This window comes from Ailuropoda melanoleuca, chromosome 8 (assembly GCF_002007445.2).
Source record: "Ailuropoda melanoleuca isolate Jingjing chromosome 8, ASM200744v2, whole genome shotgun sequence".
In the NCBI taxonomy this organism is placed as follows: Eukaryota; Metazoa; Chordata; class Mammalia; order Carnivora; family Ursidae; genus Ailuropoda; species Ailuropoda melanoleuca.
The window spans coordinates 116,958,916-116,983,446 of NC_048225.1; the positions used below are offsets into that span (position 1 = coordinate 116,958,916).

The 24,531-nt window shown below is 40.2% G+C and overlaps 1 long non-coding RNA gene across 1 annotated transcript; it reads right to left on the bottom strand.

The window, feature by feature from the left end:
• Nucleotides 1-786: 786 nt before the first annotated feature.
• LOC117803467 lies at nucleotides 787-21,397 on the bottom strand. The gene is made up of 3 exons (XR_004627370.1): nucleotides 21,374-21,397; nucleotides 20,826-21,001; nucleotides 787-935 (listed from the first exon to the last, which is right to left on the bottom strand). It is a non-coding gene; the product is annotated as an uncharacterized LOC117803467 (long non-coding RNA).
• Nucleotides 21,398-24,531: the final 3,134 nt, after the last annotated feature.

Sequence of the window (24,531 nt, forward strand, 5' to 3'; positions counted from 1 at the left end):
AAGAGAAGGCTTTGGAGTACTTTGAACAGAGGGTGCTGCACAGTAAATGTTCCTTATTAGTATCTAAGAATTGTCAACTCTGTATCATGCTTATTGTACATAAGAGTAGCTGGGCAGATGTCCCCACATAAAATGACTACACAGGTGACTGCCTATCATTGCAATGCGTTCTACGCTTGCATTTAATTCTCGCAGCAGCAGAATTGCTTTCCTAATTCTGTGGCCCACGCTGGGACTTCCCCAAGCACAGCCAGCCGTCAGTGAGGGCAGAAGGCCCAACGAGATGCTGCATGTTGAGAAGAAAGTGACACAGGCTCTCAGGCCCCTTCTAAACTTAAGATTCTGTGCTTTGGGGAATACGAGTTTCAAGTGAGTAACCCACAACGTGCCTACATCTCCAATGGCTAATGAGGCATTGACTTATTTTCAAAAAGCCTTTCCTTGGAGTTTCCAATGCTGAGTACCACCACTTTTCCTCCTCACCCAACTGGCTGTCCTTCTCTCCTGAGGAGCAAGTTTTCATTCCAGAGCGAGTGGCTGAGTTTCGTCACTAGGTGACCCGATTATTCTTTATCTCAGTCAAGGTCCTCTGTATTTCTGGATGGCTGCTTAGCCAGAAGTGTGTGCCTTTTATGGCAGGAGAGAAAGGAGACAAAGACAATAATACCTAAAATATAAAATGGCCAGTGGAGGCAGCAGGACCAACACAGGGGGCCCCAGGCAGAAGTGTTAAAAAACAGAACTTAACCCTTGAGAGGTCTCCGCAAAAGCTTGTAATACAGGCATCATTCTTTTATTCATTTTGAAAATGATCTGGGTATTTTCAGCAGGGGTTCAAAGGCAGGACTCAGCATCACTGATAGAGTTTCTGTGAGCAATTTTCTCCAGTTGTGACAAGCCCCCATCGAACCTTCTAGATTTGGGGAGAGGAGTCTCTGTCAATTAGAGAGAAATAAGCATTGACTGTTGTGAATTAATAAATAGATTCAAAAATGCAATTCAACCAACAAAACTTTGACGTATTCATTCAATGATAAAAGCATATTTTCCTGTGCTCAGCCCTCCTCACTGTGTCAGGGAAGCAGTGAAAAGCCTCCTGTCTTCCTGTAGCTTCCAATCTGGTGAAATCACAAAAAATAAACAAGCTTTCAGAAAGTGCAATGAATAACAGGTGGAGATAACGCGGGAGTATTGTAGGGAGTGGTCAGGGAAGACAGAATGGTCTAGATCTCTTATTGCTGGTACACCATAACCTAGTCAAGTGAAGTCCTTCTATATCCTATTGATAAAGTCAGACCCCACTCCACCCTGTCAGCTTTGTAATGATTTCCGACCTTTGGTCAAAGATGGGGAAAGAAGAAATAGCTAATATGGCAGCTGTCCTGGAAAACAGCACTGAGGGACTTCGTGAAGTTTCTTTCAGCTCTGTAATAAACCCTCCTTTATCCAGAAGCTGAGATTCACTTGTCCCGAAGTAGCTTGAGAACTCGTCAGAGGGAAACAGTGACAACGCTGTAAAGGCTTTGCTATTCCTCGATTTGCAGAGTCAGTATAAATAGACCATGTTTTAAAAGGTGAGCCAAAAAAACCCCAAAAGGTGGAAAAATAGAGAAGCTAAAAATAAATGACTAAAAGAGAAAAGTTCCTGTAATTTTAGGTTTAAAATACGAGGTTGAGTAATCAAGGAAAGTATTTTTACTGCCTTGTCAATATTTTTCCTGGAAGCTCAGGTAAATAGACCTTCTTCAGATCTGTAGTGTGCGTGCCTAATGGTCTTAGGTGTCTCTGACCACAGAATAACTTTATCCCTAAGAAACAGAGCAAACAGGAACTCTGTGGTTTTAGCATTCCCCACAAATAAGTAAACATATGGATGTGTATGAAAAAGGTTCAGTACCATAGGACAGATCATTTGGGTCTGTTTGAGAAGTGCTTCCCCTCTCTGGTGGACTATTTCTTACAAATCTTTCCATGCACTAAAAGGAAGCCCTGCTTGCCCAGGGTGATCTCGGTCATATTTTCTGCATCGTTTGTGCTCTTCCAATTTCGTGCTGAATGCCCAGCAGCTGGGCGGGAAAACCTACGAGAAGTTGTCCATTTTCCTAAGTTGAGTCCTCGTTTATTTACCCTGCTGGTGAAAAACCCACTGGCTTTCATCTCTGCTGAATCTGTGGCCAGGAGAAGCAGGGGGTCACAAATGTTGAACAGAGTTTAAAAGAGGGGAAAATTATCATGAGAGCCTTCAAGCACACGCAGCTCCTCGGTTCGAGCTGTCCCTGGGTTTTATGAGGCATTTGCCCAAAGCCCTTGCTGTTCAGGCAAGGGGAACAGCACGTGGTTTTGTTGGCAGTCGGAACTCTCCCTCTAACTGGAACATGCTTCCACGGGCTGATTCATTAGGTCCCGCTGATCCTATGGCTTAACAGAAATCCATCACTCGAATAACCGGCACCCCCCAACCCCTGGATCCTTGATGATTCGATGTTGGGTGGAAAGTAGGCGCTGGGAATTGTCAGGGGAAACAAAGAGCATCTCAGATGCCCATACATCACCTTGAAGGCCATGGACACAGTATGTGCTTTCCAGTCAGACATGACTAATAGCTCTTCAATCTGGACTTGGCCAATGTGCAGCCAGCAGAGTTAGCAGAGAGGTAGACTCACTCTCCCTCCCAAAAAGGTCCATTACGAACCAATAACCCCATTTATCTGATGGCTCCTGGATGAAAAGATTTGAGCGATCGCTTGCAAATTGGAAACTCATCATTCTACCCCAGAAGGAAAAAATAATGCAGCTCTTCTAGGTTGTTCGGCAATTTCTGATTCCATCAACATGCCAAAACTTCCAGTTAATTTAGCCCCAAAAACCAGTTGAAGCAGTCATTTTGGAGCAAATAAAAGCAAATGCTTCTTCAAATAGCAAGTACCAAATCATTCCCAATATAATGTGTGGGATGAAAATATCAAGTGCTCTAAAAAGGCATTAGGGTACGGTTTTTCATGGAAAAGCCAGCATCTCCTAAAAATATCCATAACCAGTCTAACAACAAAAAGGTAAACTACGACATTTCATACAAAAGGCTCCAAAAGCCAGCATGCAAAAATAAATGGGAGCTTCCTGACATCCTTGAATCTGATATAATGTGGGCAAACATGAATGAAGGAACAAACGAATGAATGACTGGCTGAGCATTTTTCTGTCACGTTGATGGAGTCCCGTTTTTATTCTTTACAGGAAATACTTGAGATGACTGCTCTCTACACCAGTTTGTCCTCATGATTTGACACTTCCGTGACACCTCTTCCTCCAGAAAGGCAGCAACAATAAGCAGACAGGCAAGAACTTTTTTCCCACAGTGTCTTCGGTCTGGTCCTGTTTATCTTTCTATAACAATGGAAACAGATGTATTTTTGTGCCTGCAGCTTCCCAGAGCCTCCACTCTAAAATGCTGTCTGCTTGCTCAAAGATGTCCCTAGCTTTTAAAGCAGTGAGGGCTTTGCTCAGTTAATTAATTACTTGACACAAGACTTGTAGTTTCTGGGTGCAGAGTGCGCCCTCTGCAGGAGATGCTTCATTACCAGAGGTTCACTTGGGGTCCTGTTGTGATGTACTGTGATCACAGATGCTCAACAAAGTGGACCTCTAAGGAGAACTTCGACTTTCTGGAAGACTGGGGACTATAGTAAAGAAACCCAGGTGCCCAGAATCAGAGATGGATAAATTGCTTAAAGCTCGCCATCGTCTTAGGTCCAAATTGATCCCAAACCCTGTGCCATACTCAGTAATAAGTTGAGGTCGTGGAAAAAAACAGAGTTATAATCTGGGCAGACAGGAGGCAAAACCTGCCAGAGTCACACACCAGCTATTAGAGAAGCCTGTTTTGAAATGAGCATCTTTCCTTTTCCCTAAATTACATCATTCCCTTACTAACCACATTTGTTTCTTTCACTAACTGTAGCTTTAATCAAAAGGCATACATTTTTTGTCTTTATAACCCTCTATACCAAGATGCTGAGCAACACATACTTTGGATTTGAAGTTGTATAAAACTCAGCACTTATAACAGTAGAACACACATTTTTTTCTCAATTGCACACAGAACATTTAGCAAGATTGATTATATTCTGGGGCTGTAAAACAAGCATTAACAATTTAAAATAATAGAAATAATACAAAGGATGTTTTCTGATCATAAAGGAATTAAACGAGTCATCAATAGCAGAAAGATATTTGAAAAACTCCCAAAATATTTGGAAATTAAAGAACATACTTCTAAGCAACCCATGATTCAAGTAAGAAGTTGGAAGAAATTTTAAAATGCTTTAAGCTGAAAAAAAAAATTAAGCTACAATATAACAACATTTTTTGGATGCAGATAAAGCAATAATTACAATTTGCCTATATCAGGAGTGAAAGAAAACATATCCTTCCTGATCCCACAGACAAAAGAGTAATAAAACAGTTCTACAAATAATTCCATGCCCTAAAATTCAACAATTTAGATATAAGGGTCTCAGTCCTTGAAAGACACAAACTACCAAAACTTATTTAAAAAGAAATAACCAGAATAGTTCTATGTCTATTCTAGAAATTGAATTTGTAGTTAAACACTTTTCCACAAAGAAAGCTCCAAGCTTGAATGATTTCACTGGTTAATTCTATCAGACATTTAAGTAAGAATTAGGACAAATTCTACACAATCTGTACTGGAAAACAGAAGGGGAAAAAATACTCCCCAAATACTTTAATGAGGCCATCATTACCCTAACACCAAAGCCAAACAAACACATTGCAAGGAAAGAAAACTACAAGTCAGTATCCCTCATGAATATAGAAACGAAAATCCTCAACAAAGTATTAGCAAATACTATCCAGAAATACATAAAAAGTTAATTGTCATAGCCAAATGGTGTTTATCCCAGCAATACAAGACTGATTCAACTTTTACAAAACAATCAGTGTAATTCATTATATTAAAATACACCATATAATCATTTCAATAAATGCAGAAAAAGCATATGGCAAAATTCAACATATTGGTGATTCAAAAATCTCTAGGAATATAAAAAAAAGTCCTTCACCCTGATAAAGGGCATCCAAAAAACTAAAAATGAAAATCACCCTGCTGCTAACATCTGAATTGCTTTCTTCTTAAAATCAGGAACAAAGTTGGGGCGCCTGGGTGGCACAGCAGTTAAGCATCTGCCTTCGGCTCAGGGCGTGATCCCGCCGTTATGGAATCGAGCCCCACATCAGGCTCTTCTGCTATGAGCCTGCTTCTTCCTCTCCCACTCCCCCTGCTTGTGTTCCCTCTCTCGCTGGCTGTCTCTATCTCTGTCGAATAAATAAATAAAATCTTTAAAAAAAAATCAGGAACAAGGCAAAGATATCATCTCTCATTAAACCTACTCTGCATCACACTGGATGCTCTAATCAGTGCAATAATGCAATAAAAAGAAATAAAGTGTATAAAATTGGAAAAGAGAAAGTAAAACTGTATTTATTCACACACGACATGATTGTCCACATAGAGAATGCTCAACAAGTCTACAAAGAAGATAATAGAACTGATAAGTGGGTTTACCAAGGTTGCAGGAAGCAGGGTCAATATACAAAACTTGGGTATACTTCTATTTTTTTTCCCCAAGATTGATTGACTGATTGATTGATTGATTTTAGAGAGAGAGCACACAGGAAGGTGGGGAGGGGCAGAAAGAGAGAGAGAGGAAGAGGGAAAGAATCCCAAGCAGACACTATGCTAAGCACGGAGCCCCACGTGGGGCTCAATCTCACGACCCTGAGATCATAACCTGAGCTGAAACCAGTCAGTCGCTTAATGGACTGAGCCACACAGGCACCCCTGGGTGTATTTATATATATATATATCTGTCACAAGAATTTGAAGTTTTAAAAAAAAAGCATCGTTTATAATACAACCCAAAATGGAAAATGTTTAGGTATAAATCTATTTTAAAATGTGTAAATTCAGCCTGCTTAAAAGTAAAAGCACTGTTCAAAGAAATCAAAGAAAATCTAAAGAAATGGAGAAATATACTGTGTTCATAAATTGGAAGAGTCAATATTGCTAAGATATTACTTCTTCTCAAATCAATCTACAGATTCAATGCCATATTAGTCGGAATCTCAGCAGGATTTTTTTGTAGACATTGTCAAGCTAATTCTAGAATATATACAGAAAGGCACAAAAACTAGAATAACTAAAGCATTTCAAAAAAAAAAAAAACAGTCAAAGGACACACACTGTCTCATTTTAAGATTTACTATGAACCTACTACAGGCCAATACCCCTCATAAACATAGATGCAAAAATACTCGAAAATCAAGTCCGGCAATATATAAAAATGTTAACATATCATAACAAAACAGTGTTTATCCCAGGAATGCAAGAGGTACATGCAATCATTAAACAGTGTGATGTTAGTGAAAAAATTCGCAGACACTTAGTATCTCATAAGGTTGAAATCAGGGTGTTAGCTGTGCTGGGTTCTCCCTTGGAAACTCTGGGGAAGAATCTACATTGAAGTTTACCTAGCTGTTTGCAGAATCCGATCCCTCGTAAGTTGTCGAACTGGGGTTTCCTTTTCTTGCTGGCTTCCACAGGCCAGCTACAATCCTGGGCATATACACTCCTCCCCCTTCAAGCTAGCAACAGCGTATTAAATCCTGCTCATGCCTAGAACCTTGTAGACTTGCTCTTTGCTACCAGCTGTAGAAAACATTCTACTCTTTAAGGGCTTTGGAAAAGTAGCTTTTTATCTGCACACTGCAAGGATGAAGACAAAAGTGACTGCACTGTAGTTAAGTCAATGAGATTAGGCCCACCCAGATAATTGCCCTGTTGATAAATCTGAATGCCAACTGATTAGTCACCTTAATGACATCTGCCTAATGCTTCATATCATGTAAAGTAAAATAATCAGGGTGCATCACCTCATGATATCCACAGTACCAAGGATTAGGGCAGGATATTTTGAGGGGGGTATGTTAGAATTCTACCTACCAGTATGCAACAGAATGAACTTCAAGCTGTATTTTAACCTTTTACACAAAAAAAATAAGTCAAAATGGATCACAGGCCTAAATGTAAAACATAAAACTGTAAAATTTCCAGAAGAAAATATAAGAGAAATCTTTCTGACCTTGGGTTAGGTAATGAGCTTTCATATGTGACACCAAAAACAGACTTTATTTTTTAAAAATCAATAATTTGGCCTTTTTCAAAATTGAAGAATTATATGCTGTGAAGCTATGTTTGTGAGAATATACAAGCCACAGAATGTGAAAAATATTTGAACATCATATTTCTGATAAAGGATTTGTTTCCAGACTACATAAGGAACTTGCAAAACTCAGCAACAAGAAAACAAATAATCCAATTAAAAGTGGAAGAAAGATATAAATGCACATCTCACCAAAGGAGATATATAGATGGCAAACAGGTATCATTAATAATTATGGAAATGCAAATGAAAATCACAACTAGATATGACAATACACTTGTCACAATCTCTGATTAAAAAAAAAACCAAAAAACCCTGACAATACCAAATACTGACAAGGATGTGGAGTGATTAGAATTCTGACACTTGCTGGTGAGAATATAAAATGGTACCCTTACTGTAGAAAACAGTTTGTCAATTTTTTATAAAGTTAAACATACACTTGCCATATAATCCAGAAATCTAACCCAAAATAAAATTTAAAAAATACTGGTATAAAAATTTACATGCAAATATCTACAGCAGCTTTATTCATAATCACCTTAACTACAAACAATCCCAATGTCCTTTAACTGCTAAATAGATAAACTCTGGCATACCCATACCATAGAATATTACTTGGCCATGAAAAGGAAGAAACTACAGATTCAAGCAGCCACATGTATGAAACCTACATGCACTATTCTAAGTGAAAGAGGCCAGACCTAAAATTCTACATAAAGTCAGATCTAAAATATTACATGTTATGTAATTGCATTCATATAACATTCTGAACAAAGCAAAATTATAGGGACAGGTCATAAATCAGTAGTTTTCAGAAGTAGGGAGTGGAGAGAGAGGTGATTAGAAATAAGCAGCAAAGGTAACTTTGGAGCTGATGAAACTGATGTGTTGCCGACAACAGTTTTAGTAAATGTTTTCCCACAACATTACAAAGGTCACCAGCTTTCTGGCATATCCAGGCCACCTGCTGCCTGACCACTAAGCCGATGCTGTGCATATCAGTTTAATTAGGAAGAACCCCACTTTTAGGGCCAGTGTCTGAATTAACTAACGTACAGTTGAAACAATACAGTGGCTTAAAGAACAAAGAACCTTAACGATAGTGTGTTTTAAAGAATAAAGATAATCATTTCTTTCCCACACAAGGGTCCATCTTTGGCTCTGATTCCCATCCTTATTTATTGTTTCTCTACTTCTGTGTTGTTCTTACCTACATGATGGAAGTTGGAGAAAGAGCATGAGAGTGTGCATATACAAGGTGATAAGGATACAGCCTGGAAATGACACATGTCATTCTGCTCACATTCCATATAGTCACATGGGCCATAACTTGGGGCAACAGGAGCTTGGACATACAGTTGTTCAGCGAGTGGGCATATGCCCGCTACGACTCTGATTTTATGGAAGAAGGAAAGAAAGGATTGCGGTGGACACCCAGTCTCCATCACACTCTCCTCTTGGATTATGGGTCACTGCACTTCCTTCGCTCCCTCTTAACCTTCTTAACTATTTCTTCCCTGTCTTCTTCTCAAACTCCTGCTCCTCTACTTAACCTCTAAATGTTTATCAGGGGTAAGTGCCCCAAGGGCTAGTCTTTGGATGTCACCTCTTCTTTAGCAATATAGTCTCTTCCTTTTTTATCTCAACCCATTCTATGGTTTTAAGTAAAAAAAAAGAAAAAAGAAAAAAAGTCTAAATTCACTTCTCTAGCCTTGTCTCCTTCACTACACTCATAATTTTTATGCCTGATGGCTATCATGTAACCAACTACTTGAGATCTTGGCAACTCTATCTCATCAAGAACAAAACTGATTCTTCATTTGACCCCTAGACATAGGTTCTCCCACAGTATTTTGTTCTTCCTGAGCAATGGGACCATCATTCAGCCAGTCACCCAAGCCAAAACAACTTAAAAGATTTATAAATGCTTCTCTCATTCACCACTTCCATTTCATCAGCCATGTCTCATTGGCATTACCTTTAAAGTGTATCCCGGGGCTGCCTGGGTGGCTCAGTTGGTTAAGTGTCTGACTCTTGGTTTTGGCTCAGGTCATGATCTCAAGGTCATGAGATCGAGACCTATGTGAGATCAAGCCCCACTGAGTGCAGAGTCTATTTGAGATTCTCTGCCTCTCCCTCCCCCTGCGTCCCTCCCCCCATGTGTGCACCCTCTCTCTCTCTCTAAAATAAATAAATAAGTAAATAAATAAATTATTTTAAAAAAAAGAATCTGTTTTAAAAAAAATAGATAAAAAATAAAGTATATCCTGAACCTGTCTGTGGTAGGCTGAACAATGCCCCCCAAAGAGTTCCACATTCTAATCTCCAGAACCTGTGAATTCGTTATATTGCATGGAAAAGGAGACTTGTAGTTGTAATTAAGTTAAGGATCCTGAGATGGGGAGATTATCCTAGATTATCAAGGTAGACCCAGTGTAATCACAAAGGTTCCTCATAAGAGGGAGGCGGAAAGATCAGAGTTAGATCAGGGAGAGAGGAAAGGCAATGAAGGTGAAAACAGAAGCAAAGGGAGGTCAGGTTATGTGATTATGGGGACCTGAGCCAAGGGATGAGGTCAGACAGACTCCAGAAGCTGGAATGTGCAAGAAAACAAATTCTTTGCTAGAATCTCCAGAAGGAACACAGGCCTGCCAACACCTGGATTGTAACCCAGCAAAACAGATTTCTGACTTCTGCCCTACAGAATTAAAAGATAATAAGCTCGTGGTGTGTAAGCCACGAAGTTGGTGGTGATTTGTTGCAGTAGTGGTAGGAGACTAATAGACCACTCATGTTTCTCCGTCTCCACTGCATCTACCTGCACTAAAGGGCAGTAGAGAACAGAGATTCTAGACCCAGACTGCCAATATTTGAATTAAACTCTGCCACTTAACTGCTATGGGTGAGCCATTCAAGCTCCCTGTACCTCAATGATCTCACCTGTACAGTGGACTCATGATAAGGATTCGGAGAGCTGTAACAGTACTTACTAGCATATTGTAAACATTTTACCAGTATTTCCTATTACTGCTTCTGGAATCTGAGACCCCAGTATTTACAACCTGAACCACTTTGATACTCTTAGCTGGTTGCCCTGCTTTTCTTCTTGCCCTTATTAGAATCTTACAGAGCAGTAAGATTGATATATTTGCAAAATAAAATCATGAAATCCTCCCGATTATAATCCTCCATGAGCTTCCCGTTGCACTTAAAATTAAATCCAAACTTTGAACTATAGCCTACAAGGCCTGCTATGATGTCGCCCGTGACAGTACTCAACCTCGTCTCTATCCACTCCCTTCGTCGCTTCTCCCTTTACCACACTGTCCTTCATTTTGAGCCTCAAATACACCAAACCTGTTTCTGCCTCAGCGCCTTGAAGTGGGTTAGCCATCCTCCAGGAATGCATGTTCCCAGGTTTTCACATAACTAACTCGTTCTTGAAACTCACTCTCCTCCTCAGATAGACCTTCCCTTATCACTCAAACTAAATTAGCTGTCTCTAATCATGTTTACTTATTTATTTCATGCCTCCCATGAAAGAGCCTACGGCCACATCCCCAGTGCTCAGACCTACATCTGGCATATTATAAGTTCTCCATAAATATTTGCGAAATGAGTAAAGGGTTGGCTGACATGAGTGTTGAGGTATATTGGTGACTCCCACGTACATTATGAATTAGATTAGTATAGCTGTAAATCTTCCCTCTCAGCGGAAAGGTTCTGCCTAAAGACAAAGTAATTTTTCCAGTGATGATTATGTAAGTCTATTTTCTCTCATTCTTCTATTTTGACTTAGCAAGTGTCTCTGAGGACATTTTTCTACCAAATTACTGAAAAGGGGACTTTAGCGCTGCGTCCGAGATTGAACTATGTTTAACCACCAAGATCCATGCCTTCTAACTCCTAACTCAATTACTTTTTTATCTTCAGTTGTTTGGGTGAAGAGGGAAAGACCATGTGGTCCATGACACCTACGTGAGTCCAGCACCGCCTATCCGTGCAGCCCTTCAGGGACTGATGAAAGTTTTAGGAACTTATCTTCTCGGAAAGCGCAAAGAGAGCTGAGATCCAATAGCGAAAGGAGGGTGGCTCTCGCATGATCCGTACACTAACTCCCATGACAGTCCCACACCGTGTTGACCCATGGAGTGTGGACATCGGTTTGTACACCTCTGCACCTGTTCCACCATGTTTGTCTGTCCCCCTCTTTCCTTCTCCACATGAGGCTTTGTGCAAATAGAAAAAAGCCTTCCTTGGTCTCCATCTCACTGATCTTCCCAGCATCTTCCCTTAATATGCAAGACACCTGTGAAGCCTAAAGTGTATTTAATACTGATGGGGTTTTCTGGGGCTTTCATTGTGGACCTTCTTGGCTACTTTGGTGCTGGTAACCAATCTGTGGTCATTGTTAAAATGTGACAAATTGCGACACTGGGGTTCAGGGTTAATGGGAGAAAACAGACCCCTGGAGGGTGATTCACTCTTTTTCTCTCTAAAGACAACAAAAACGAAATCCTGGGGTGGCCTTGTCCACATTGCAAGTGCATACCTGGCATTTCTACTGACAGCCAGAGAGCGCCTGCGATTACTCAGAAGAAAAGATGGTATCTCCGATAATCTGAGAGAACAAAGACTCCAGTTACTTCATCACTCTTGCCTGAGGGTCTGGAATTAATTTTGTTTCTTTATACCCCATCTAATTTTACAAAATCATACTTCTCCATGGCAGTTTACTAATTTACCACCTCATCTAAGATAAGACTTTGCCAACAGTAATAACATTTAGAAAATGCTGTCGGACCTGCTGCGGACGGTTTCGGCCCCGCACCGCTGCCTACGCACGCACGCGTGCACGCATGCGCACACCTCTACAGCTCCACCAGACCTTAAAGCAGGTAGCCCTGGCCCTCGAGGACGCAAGCGCGTCAGAGGGAATGATCTGGTGCCTGAGAAGTTCACCTGGAGGACAAAAATCAAGAACGACTGAATCTATTCAGAGATCTCTCTGGGTATCTGCTCTACTATCTGTCCAAAGAGTAAACAGAGTAGAAAGAAATAATCCATCTGCTTTTCAGAAGAAAAAGAAAATCCGTATATTTACCTGATACACGTTTACTGTGTGCTTACCGTTAAAACCATTATATGGATTACCTCTCCTCAAATATGAGGGGAAGGGAGAAAAGCAGGAAAGTAGCAAAATTTGGAATGAGCACGGACATATCAAGCTTGAAGTTTCTGAATGTGAAAGTTGTTATTATGGGGTTTGGGGGATAGAAGAGAAGGGTTGATTCTTATTTCAATTGCATAATCAATTTTATCAAGTCCTACTCTATTCTAGGGGTGAGTAAGCAGGCTCGGTATACAAATGTCTTCTAAATCCCATCACTGGAGGTTGGCATATACATAAAGACTCAGAGACTTTAAGCCAAGTCACTGTGTTCACACGAGTCCAGATTCTCCGGGCCATCAAGAGTACATCTCTGATCTTTAAGCACGATGTGGTGTGCATGCGTGAGATGTGTGCACACATGTATGAGTACGTGTGCTTATGTGAGTGTGTCAGCGTGGGATGGGGTACAAAGCAAAGCAAAATAGTGCCTGTTTCTCTTTTGGCTCAGATTCTACTTGAAGATATAATTATTTGTTTAACATAGTCCCACCATATTATGTTACCTTCTATGATTTATTAGCAAAAGCATGCTCTGTAAGCTCCACTTTCCCAAGCAATGATCATTTCTTGACATGTTTCATTACTGGGAAATGACAAAGACATTTGTTATATTCTCAGACAATAAAATATTGCCTTGCTCAAATACCTTCATGGAATATTAAACAAAATGAATGCTGTTCCTTTTCCTGTGTTTATCATATCATATTAAAAGTGAAGACGTAGTAGCCCTTATGTTTTCTTTCTTTATAGACGAGACATTGGAAAGAATGAGTTTAGCTTACCTTCATCCAACTGGCTTTACTTAGCTATGTCCAAAGCCTCCAACAGCACTGTTAGAAACCATTTTAATCATCCAGCTTCTCAAAGGCCATTTTAAAGCTACCTCTCTTTCAAATGATCGTGAAGAATAAAATCCAAAATTTCTCCTGTCAACTCACTCTTGGTGGCAATTCCAGATTCAGTGAATTTTTAGGCGGCGATGGAAATAGCAAAGACAGATCATGATCCAATATAAGGATCGAAGAAGTAAACTCCTTAGAAACTAGTTATGGACCAACCTTATAAACGTCACAAATATTTACCAGCCCACATACTGGATTATTCTGTATGCACACGAAGACCATATAAAATATGCATTCCTTAGCACTGAAATATCAAAAAGTGTAATCTTATTTGAGTAAGAGATTATGTATTCACGAGGTACTATATGCACACATACATCTACACAGATATATGCATTCATTACAGAAAAGTTTTCTAAATATTACCAACTTTTCGTGTAAAACAAATTCATCAGAGAGAACAATAAATTATTCTTTTGAGTTTCATTGAATGCATTGTATATAAAGTGGGATTTCCAGGGCTACCTTCAAGGTTGAGTTAAATCCTTTGTATCTTTAAAGTTTTTCATCTCTCACTTGCAGAATCAGTATTAAACTAAGGGGAACTTTGGTAAACACCAACAATTTTAGCTAAGGAAATATGTGTATTTTTTGACATGACGATGGAAAAGTAGCCTAAACAGTCTAAAACAAACTCAAGCTTAAGGTCAGATGGCTAGGTTCTGCATTTGTCTTTATTACTACTTTTCTTGAATTTAGGCCAGTAAATTAATCATTCTATACATTGGCTTTCCAATATGCAAGGAGAATGGCTTTGCTCTATCTGAAAGGCAGTTGGGAGAATAAAATGAAATTATACGATCAGAGCCAGCTTTTGGTGGGGTGCAACGAATGCAGTTATACAGGCTCTGTTCTCGAAGGGGCCACACACTCGGCTTACTGCTTTCTCACTACAGACTTGAAATTCTTAATAGTTTTATCTTTGAACTGGTGCTTTGTTAGTCTAATGGGGCTAGGAAGCATGAGCAGAGTAGACACACCGGGTGTCAGCACACACAGGTGCAGGCTGGGACACTCTGGTACAGTGGGTGTCGGACAGAGGCATCAACAGAGCCAGCAGCAGCCCCGGGGAGAGAGTACAGGCTCTCTCCATAGGGACGGCACCAAGCCCAGTAGCCAGAGGTCGGCCGGCCCATCCATCTCCAAACCCACCCCTATAGCAGCTGTCAAAATTAGCTCTCCAGTCTGAGTGCACCCAGAAACTCACTGGCACCATCAGAAGCAATCAATTTTGTCAGTAAATTATTACAGAATAAAACTCTACGTAAGGACGTTGTAATCAAACATATCAGGGAATTATTACAATTCTCTATAGAGTTTAGAATCTCTGACTCTGAAAACTTCTACACTGTTTCAAAGCAAATCTCCGCAAATTCAGATATAGAAATTAAAGATTGTCATGGTCGACAGAAAAGAACATTATTCTCCCATGAAGCTTCGGATACACCAATTACGAACAAGGAAGACCATTTAAAATTAAATTTTCCTTGTCATTGAATATATGGTGATAGAAAGTGTAAACAAGCCTTCTTAGTTGTATATAAGTCACGAAACCACTTTTGGTTTCTCAATATGACCTTCACAGCTTACAGGAAATGTTAGCAAAAGCAATAAAATGCCCTTGCAAAAATTTACATCTAAAATTAAATGTGAACTTACACAAAACTGATTCATATAAAGAGTTAAATAGTTCTAGAAAAATTTCTACAAGAATCACTGGCTTTAGATGTACTAAAATTTATTTATTTATTTATTTTACAATTGTATTTATTAATTTGACAGAGAGAGAGCATAAGTAAGGGGAGCGGCAGGCAGAGGCAGAGGGAGAAGCAGGCTCTCCACGGAGCAGGGCTCCATCCCAAGACCCTGGGATCATGACCTGAGCTGAAAGCAGAAGCTTAACCGACTAAGCCACCCAGGCATCCCTAGATGTACTAAAATTTATATTTCAAAATAGTGTGGCAGAAATTTGTCCCAATGTCACAGTCTATAAAATACAATTAACAGTTGCATCAACAGAAAGATCCTTCTTAAAATTGAATATTATCAAGAATTATTTGTAATCTTGCATTTGCCAATTACATGAATTGAAAACAAAATATCGACAAGTATAAATTTTGATGACCTAATGAATTTGCAGAAAACTGAGTCAGAAAAATTTTGTGATCAAGACATCACATTAATAAAGTATCATTTTTTATTTAAAATTAAGACAGCAATCTATTATTGTAGTTTGTAAGTTTATGTTGTTACTCATGAATTTTTATTATCCCTATTATGTTTCATAAGTAACAAAGTGTTTTTTAAGAAAAATCTTTTTATTTTAGGACTGTCTATGACACTTCTTTTTTCTGCTTTTTGAACAAGGAGTCCTGCATTTTCATTTTGCACTGTACCATGCAAATTATGTAGCCAGCCTTGGATATAATATAGTTCAGATTTTTGCCACAAATTTGCTGAGTACTATTTAACCAAAGTGGGGCTCATTTTTCTTTAAACATTTTAAGCATACTCATTTGATGTTATTTACCCAACAAGTCTGTCTCATGAATATTCGTTTCTTTGTGTGTTATATAAACTTTGCCTGCTGCGTTAGTGTTCAGCCTGTGTGTGCCCCTGACAAGCCTTTGCATCAGGGTTGGAATCTGCCCCTCCAGTGGGAATTTACAGTTCCTCTGTCAGACACCCCAAGATGGCGATGGGCCATCATATCAATACCTTAGTTCGGGGTTTTGCAGATGAGGAAGGTAATATACAATTGGACCTAAACCCATTTGAGGGCAGATCTGTGTTATATAGCCTCAGGAAATTTGCTTTTCTGCCCAGAGCCCAGACAGAAAAAGACACGCTTCCCTATCATTTCTTTTTCATGAGGCTTTTTCCCTAGTCCACACTGTCACAGAGGAACAGGCCTTCAAGCATCCCAACTGCTCCTCACCCCATCTCAAGACTTTGTCCTGGGTTCTCTCCCCCACCCAAACCAAATGTTCAAAACCAGCATTTGAGTTAAGAAGCGTTCAGCAAACCCCGACAGCAGCAGCCTCGGTGTCCCTTCCCTGAAGGGTTCCAGTCTTCCACTTAAATTTAGTCCTTGGTAATTGCAGCCACTCTGTGCTTTGGAGATAATGTTGGTGGTGTCTCATGTGCCTTTTTCAAGTGTTTTGTAGACAATTCTTCTATCTGACACAAGGCTAGAAGAGGAAGTCAGGCGTCTGTTTCCCATTATGTAAAATGAAGATGTTGAATTAGATGAACCCTAAATTAAAACTCACGCCTTTAGTCTTCAAGTGCTTGTTGACCATCCCCTATGAGCTGGACATACAAGCAAAGGACTAAGGATACAGAGATGGGGGGGCACATGGCTCCCCCCCCACCAAGTGCATAGTCTGGTTGGGAATATAGAGTCCTAAACATAATTTAAATAAAATGGGGCAATACAATCACAGGGTTAGACACAGGGTAGCATATAGGTGTGGGTCAGAGAAGGCTTTCAGCAAGAATGTAATGGAAAGCTAAGAGTAGGAGGATGAGTAGAAGTTATCCTGGTGTCTGTGGGTGGACAGGAGGTTGTGGAGGGTGGCGAGTGTGGACAGGTGTTGCTGCTGCTGGAGTGGAGAGTGTTATTCCAAACAAAAGGGGGAGCACAGCAAAAGGACAGGGGTGAAAAACACCATGGGGGAACTAAGAGCTCACATATCCAATGAAACAGGCTTGTTCTAACCATCTTTTATAAAGGATATGTATTAGATCTATGAAAACAGGGACTATAATTGTCCATGAGGTTCCCCTGATTCAAATATGCCTCCTTAACATAACCTAAGAAGATTTATTTTCACATAAGATTTTATTTCTTTAATTTTATTACTTTTTTTGAAATTTATATAGACTGAAACTAGACCCTGGAATAACACCAGCTTTGAACATCTCAAGCATAAAAGTCTATGGCAAATTACAGATCACTTGCAGATAGAACAATGTAGTTCTGGTGGAAATTAATCAAATCCCTTCTCTGGGGTATTAGTGAGCCCCTTAGCCAGGCTGTCAAGAGAAATCATTTTGTCCACCCCTATTTCCTTTTTTCTGTTGGTTCACTACTATCTCCAGCCCAAATTCTGTGTGGCCACAATTCTCTTTGAACCAAGCTGGTCTGACTGCTTTCCTCCTAGGGTGCTCAGTCCTCAATTCTCACTGCAAACTGTTCCAGGTTCCCAGCCTAAAATCCACTGTTTTAGCTTCACTTGCCCTAAGATTTGCAACTGAACATTTACTGCTTTTCAATTGTTACTCCTGTTCCTAATTTTTGAATTGCATAATTCCATACAACGTTGAATCTGTAAGAGATGATGTCCTTTTCAAACTCGAAGGGACTCTGTCCTATGATCCTAAGTAGAAAATTCTCAGTAATCCGATGGGTATCTCCGTGACTTCAGTGAAAAGAAAACACTTTTTGAGCTGAGTACTCTCACCCATCACTCAAATGTCCTTCCTTTTAAATATGTCCTCCACCACTCCGTCATACTATAGAAGTCCCACTGAAGGACTGGCCTGTGCTTACAGCTGCACTGCCTTGAGTTTCTACTGTTTAGCTGTTTGGGGTCCACTATTGTTGGGTCACAAATTCACTTTGAAATGGTTAGTGGTGGTACGTATAAATGCAAAATACTATCATTATGTGGAAATTACTACTTACTTTGTATAATTCTTTGCTTTCCCTCTGCAAAAAAAACCCACATACTTATATTGGAGTGTAATGTGGACCTTTTTTTTTTCCTGTAGATTTATACGAATAGTCGTATGATGCTCAAGTCATCAGGACTCATTACAACCCAACTGAGATTTCAACAACTCGTGTTCTTCTAGTGATGTAAAGACCACATTCCTTTGTGTTTAATGATTGCATGAGCTAATGTGCCAGAGAATAGGAGATTTTCAGCTTTGAGAGTTTTTCTTAATGTCTGTAAAAGGCAGTGTTATGATGTCTGTAACTTAAAATACTTCAGCACAGGCAGTAGGATATGATAAATATGACATTTAATTTAAGCTTGAGCTGTAAGGATGGTCTCTTCCTCAGACCGAAAAATCTGCACTTCAGGGGAAACCAATTAGTATTATGCCAGAAAGGCTACTATAAGCACTTCTATTATTTATGTCTTGATCAACTCCTGAGACTTTGATAAGTAGCCTAATGCATATCAGATTCTCAGAATCCGTATTTAGAATGGCAAATGTTATAAGTGCTAAACTATTAGCAAAACTTAAATGGACTGGAGATACACAGATTCGTTGAAATATGTTATTAAATTAAAGATATTTAGGCTGTGTAAATTGGAATACATTCACTGGCTGGTGAACAGTGTGTAACAATCTCGCCAGGCCCAAACACTGAGCCCTTAATGAGGAAACCAGAAAAGAAGCTGCAATTGGTTCAAAGGAGACCTCAAAGACCAAGCAAATACGTAAGCCTGTCTGTAGGTAATGCTGAAATGAATTTTCTTAACAGGTGCGAAACTGGCTTCTCCCATTGAGGGAAAGGAAAATCCTTTGAACCTCCTCTAAGACAGAAGCTATTTGCATGTGTATAGACAAGAATTAGTTGCATTACCTTCAGTTTTCTGCAGGTTGACTTACATCTACAGAATTATACAACAGCTCAAAGACAATAAAGGCAGTAACCCATAGACTCAAATAACCGAAAGGGTATGCTCTAAACAACATATAATTTTCTACTAAAAGATCTAGTAATCTTTTGGTCCATTTACATTTTTTTCCTTGCAATAGACCTATCTCTAGCCACTGGTTTTAGAAGCATTTCTGCTTGCTGCCAAAAAGGTAAGAGAAGTCTGCTTCAAAAAGGCTGTCTAGTTTTCCTTGGGCTAAATTTTCTTGCAAGATGTTGGTCAGAGTAACTATTAGAGAGAACTGGACCACACTAAGCTTATAGAACAGATTGTATTGTGCTTGCTTGCTCATAAAAAATTTGTTTAAAACTGTCTACACCGATCATGAAATTCATCAGAAGCCTTCTTTCATCATAACCTTGTAGCAAGGATATAGGGGAATAGTTGTCCTTATCAACCTCAAACATTTTGAATTATTACCTTTATCTACCAAAAATAACCCAGGAGTTATGTATGTATATCCAAGTTAACTTAAGGTAACTTGGCAACAGCCAGGAACTGGTATCAGCGTTAGCCTTTTTCTTGCCTTTGAGAGACGGTTATAAATTCTATTTACTGAAAGTCAAAATTTACTTCTGTAAAAGATTTTGACTGACCTGTGATGGATTTGAGCAACTGCTAGAGCCCGATCTGGCTATTTCCACTCTGTTCCTAGTTGTACTGTGGCATGGACATGACCCACTCAACTTAAAGTCAAAGGAAACTGAAAACACAATTTTTATTCTTTACTCCTTTCTACCATGCTCCCCACCCCAGTCCCTGGACTACACCCTTATCACAACCACCCCTTTATCCAATGTCCTGATGGGAGGGCAGTGGGAAGACTTGGAAGGCAGTGTGGGTCTTCAGTCCCAGCATCTCCAAATCAATATTTTGGGCTCCTTTTTAGTAAGACTGTATCACTGGACCATAAGATACTTTGGCAGTAACTACCTCAAAATGTAAACACATATGACTGGTGAGTAAGCTCAGTTTGTTGGGCTTATCCAGCGTGGTTACAGAAAAATTAGAATTTCCATACACCTCCAAATGAACTCTCAAAAGCAGGCCCCAGTGAAAAAGAGGTAAAACAAAGACTATGACATATGGTTTATCTTTTCAGTAATGACATTTTCAAGTGTAATCCTATACACTTTTTCCCCTTAAATAAAGTCTTGTTTAAAACCAAATGTTTCTCTGTTAACACAGAGTAGGCAAATGAGAGTCCACACGCGGATATTGAGATATTCAGTGGTTTCATGGTTTTGAAAAGTTTGAATTAACATGCTGTACTTGTGGCCTCCTGGAGAATAAGGCTGTGCAAAGGGAAAAGTGGTTAAGGACTAGGCTTGTGTCTTCCACATGGACAAGCTCTTTCGGGCCACACTCAATTGCAGAATCAGCTTTTTTTTTTCCAGGGAGGACAGAGCAGTTGTGCACTCAAACACATCCCACGTGCCCACATCAGAATGGCCTATTCCTTGACCCAAGGAGGAAACCTACCTTCAGATTCTCTTTTTAAGTAAAAAACTACCAGAGAGTTCTTTATATGTCTAAAGTCACTCCAAAGGGAAAACAGATTTTTTAGAAGTTTTAATACAGCTACTATGATCAACCATATTTACTAATGATCACATTCCAAATATGTTTTTGGCAGTTCTGGTGACAAAATGAGGTTACCACACCTTTCCAAATACCTAAATTTTCTGTTCACCTGTCAGGGAACACGTTACTCCTTTAGAGGGGAAACAATCCCTTACCAGCAACCTTCCCAAGGTTCCAAACATGGAACGTGAAGTTATCAAAGTGATAGCATAAGTTCTAGGCTCCTTTGGTTGTTTTGTGTTACCTTACACGTATATGTAGGTGACTCGGATGGCCCTGAAGCCAGAGGTCACAGAGTTGAGACCGTCATTCCATGCCCTGTGGAAGTGCCGGTGCATCCATGAGATTTTTGCAGATTGCCAGGAACTTCCATTCTCCTGGTCGTCTCTTCCTCCAGGCATTCTGTGGCGCCTCTCTTTCCTACAACATTAGAAAGGCCCAGAGACTAAGCTTTTGTCTCCATTTCCACAAAAACTTCCATAAGAATAGTGAGCTCTGGGGCAGCCCAGGTTGCTCACTCAGTTACCCTTGGGGTTACCTTTGGCTCAGTTCATGATCCCAAGGTCCTGGGATCTAGCCCTGCTTTGAGCTCCCTGCTCAGTGGGGAGTCTGCTTCTCCCACTTCCTCTGCCCCTCCCCCAATTTAGGGGTGCATTCTCTCTCTCTCTCTCTCTCAAATAAATAAAATCTTTTATAAAAAGAAAAGAAGATTGAGTTCTGCTGAAGATTCGGGGCTCACAGGGAAAGGCTTCGGAAAGAGTCACTCGACCTCTCACCACCCCTCCAACTCACCTCTCCCTCCTTGTCCCATCCCCTATCCCCCACCTGTTGTTATGCAGAACAGTTGGGCTCTCCTGAGCAACTCCTCCCAAACTCCAACGTCCAAACCCACACACATATTGACTTTGGAATCCAAAACAAACAGATCCAGAGTAGATTACGGAGTTGACTTAAAAACATAAAATCTAATAAAAAGCAAAACTGTAAAATAAACGAACCAACATTTATAAAGCCAGCTAGCGCTCTTAGGGATGATGAAACACTCCCCACCCTGGGTTGGTTCAGTGTAATGGTACAAATAAAAGCAGGGGTGAAATTAATTCAACTATCTGAGCAATCAAGAAGAGAAGAGATCAGTCAATTAGGCTAATGAGACCTGTTTTCATCAGTGCAACACATTGAAGTAGTCACTAAATCGCACTGAAAACAGGCTTCTCCTGAACCTCTCCCTATCTTCTCTTTTTTCTTCTCACTTATTCACTTATTCAGCATCCATTTCTTGTGCACCTACTGTGTGCTGGGCACGACCGTGGTAGGTGCTGTGTGTAGAGCAGCAAATAAAACAGATCGGGGCCCTCATGGAGCTTACATTGTGGTAGAAGAGAAGGATAATAAACCTGTAAACAGATGCATAAACTAAGGCTAGGACAAGAAAGAAAATAAAGCAGGGTAATGAAGAAATGAACTGGGATAGGTGGGGTCAAGTTGATAAGAAAATCAGGGAAGTCTCTCTGAAGAGAGCCCTATTGACAATGGCCTTCATTAGCAAGAAAAAGGCATGGAGAAGAGAATTCCAAAGCCCTAGGTGGGAAGAGCAGAGGGTGTGAGGAACAACAGGGAGGCCAGTGGAAAGTGAGAACAGGGAAGAGAGGAGACAGGAAGTGACATCCAAGACATAAGCAGGCCCGGGATCACCAGGAGTCTTGTGAGTCATAGTAAGGAACGTGGATTTTATTACCATCCACACTACCATATTTCCAACCATTTGCTAAGCACTTTTGACAGAATCAGAAATAGACCTACATAGTTCTTTTTTTAATTAGTGGGAATATGATGCTTTAATAATAATATACGGTTTATAATTAAGTAGAAATTAGAAAATCTTAAAAGCCAAAAGCGCGCGCACACACACACACACACACAGACACTGAAGAGGTTTAGCCTCTGTCTTAAGAATTTTCACAGGCAGAAGGTGCACAGTTTGCCATCAGCGACCCTGTTAATTGCCAGCGGCTCCTGCAAAATCTGTTTCTACAAACAAGGAAAGAAGTCTTTGCAATACTGTGCCCCAGGCTCCTAATTTCAGACCACAGCTGAAGTTAAGCACTTAGGAAATTTGCATTGTCTTTTAAAGCCAGTAAGAGAACCACTCCAGATTTTTCTTTCTCACTGGGTTCTTAGGATGACTCTGAAGAGAGTACATGTGATTTTTGGAAACTGTAATTTTTTCCAGCCCCTAGAGATGGGGAGGAAGAGTCAAGTGGGTGCCAGAAAAGTGAGCTGAAACAAATTATGTAGTGGGCTTAATAGAAAACCCACCATGTGATGAAATATTCTCTCTCCCTTTTTTAATTTATGAAAAGCACTTACTTGCATGTTCCACACCCATCTCCCATGGGGCTTCCTGGTCCATTCAACTGCATCACTTAAGAATTAATTTTTTTCTCTGCAGCCAAGGCTATTAGGACAGCGAGGCAAACATCGGCATCTCTGTTGCATTGGTTTAGAGGGAGTTCCCTCAGGAATTTTCTTCCTCCTTCATTCTAGTGTGAGTCTAGGCAATACCCATCCACCCCAATTTTGATCCTATCCATTTACCTAGACTTAGAGATTCAAAGCAAGATCTGAAGTGAAGCCACCAATTCAAAGAAGAAATTTTTTAAGGAACACTCCCCAGGCTCTGCCCCTAAATAGAACAGTATCTTATCTCATGGTCCGGGTAGAAATTTAAATAATGTGGGAAAACCAACTTCCTGTGGGATCTTAGCCAATCACTGACTCTCCCTGGATTTCAGTTTGTCCACATAGAAGAAAATAATTGAATAGGAGAGGGAAAAGCAATATGAACTAGGATACTCTTCGGAGCGTTAAATACAATGGTGAAAAATTAGACACAGTTCAACCTCCAAAATGCTAACCTCATAATAGTGTTTTACTGGATTTCATTAATAATAAAAACAACTCGAATTTGTGTAGTACGTTAGCTTATAAGGCATTGGCAAGTACGTTGCCTCATTTGTAAGCAGCCTAACAAAAAACAGACCAGCTTACAATTTTTATTTATTACTATTTTACAGATGAGGAAACTAAGACTGAAACAGGTTATGTGGTTCGTATGAAGTTACACAGATGATCCTAGACACAGCACCTACTCGGACCCCCCACGGCAGACTGTGATGGTCATGGAGTTTGGACTCGGGCAGGTTTGGTCTTGAAGCAGTTCCACCATCTTCTATTACTGCATCTTTTGAAAGATGTTCATTTGGATAGACCTCAGTTTCCCCATCAGTGGGAACAGGCTGGTGCGTGTGGGATTGAACAGGAGGACATCCATAGAATGCAGTGCTTGGTAGGTAGTTGATAGAATCAACCTTATTTCTCTTTTTCTTCTAACTATTTATTCCATAGCCTTTCTACTGACTACGCCATGCTACCCCTACCATCACTGAAACTAGTTACAGGTCATTCTACCTTCTCCTTCCCTCTTAGTCCAGGGCAGTGATTCTCAACAGGCCACCAACTTCATTACTACCCCCTGGTATCAGGCCACCCACGCCTAGCAGAGAAGAAAAGCAGCCCTTTCCTCTGGCACCAGGATCCTTCCTTCTTTTCTTCCCACTGAACGCTGAATTCCAGCTTGCCTCTTTAAAGCTATGGCACTTGTTGACTTTAGTTGGGCTCCCTGTGTCAGAAAACAATGTGAGTATTTTTGTGTTTTTACATGTTCAGGGCTTTCTGAGTAATCTGGGTTAAAGGATGAGTGAATGGCAAGCAAGACGGGGATGTTAAAGATAATAAATCACCCAGGAGGGATTAGCCGATTTATCTCCCCTAGGGCCATTTGTTCACATTCCGAAGGGTTGTAACACCTTCCAGTGTCTGCTCAGAGATGTGTTTACATTACGGAGCAAAGGTTTCTGCCCTTCTCTCAGGAAGAGAGGAAGGACAGC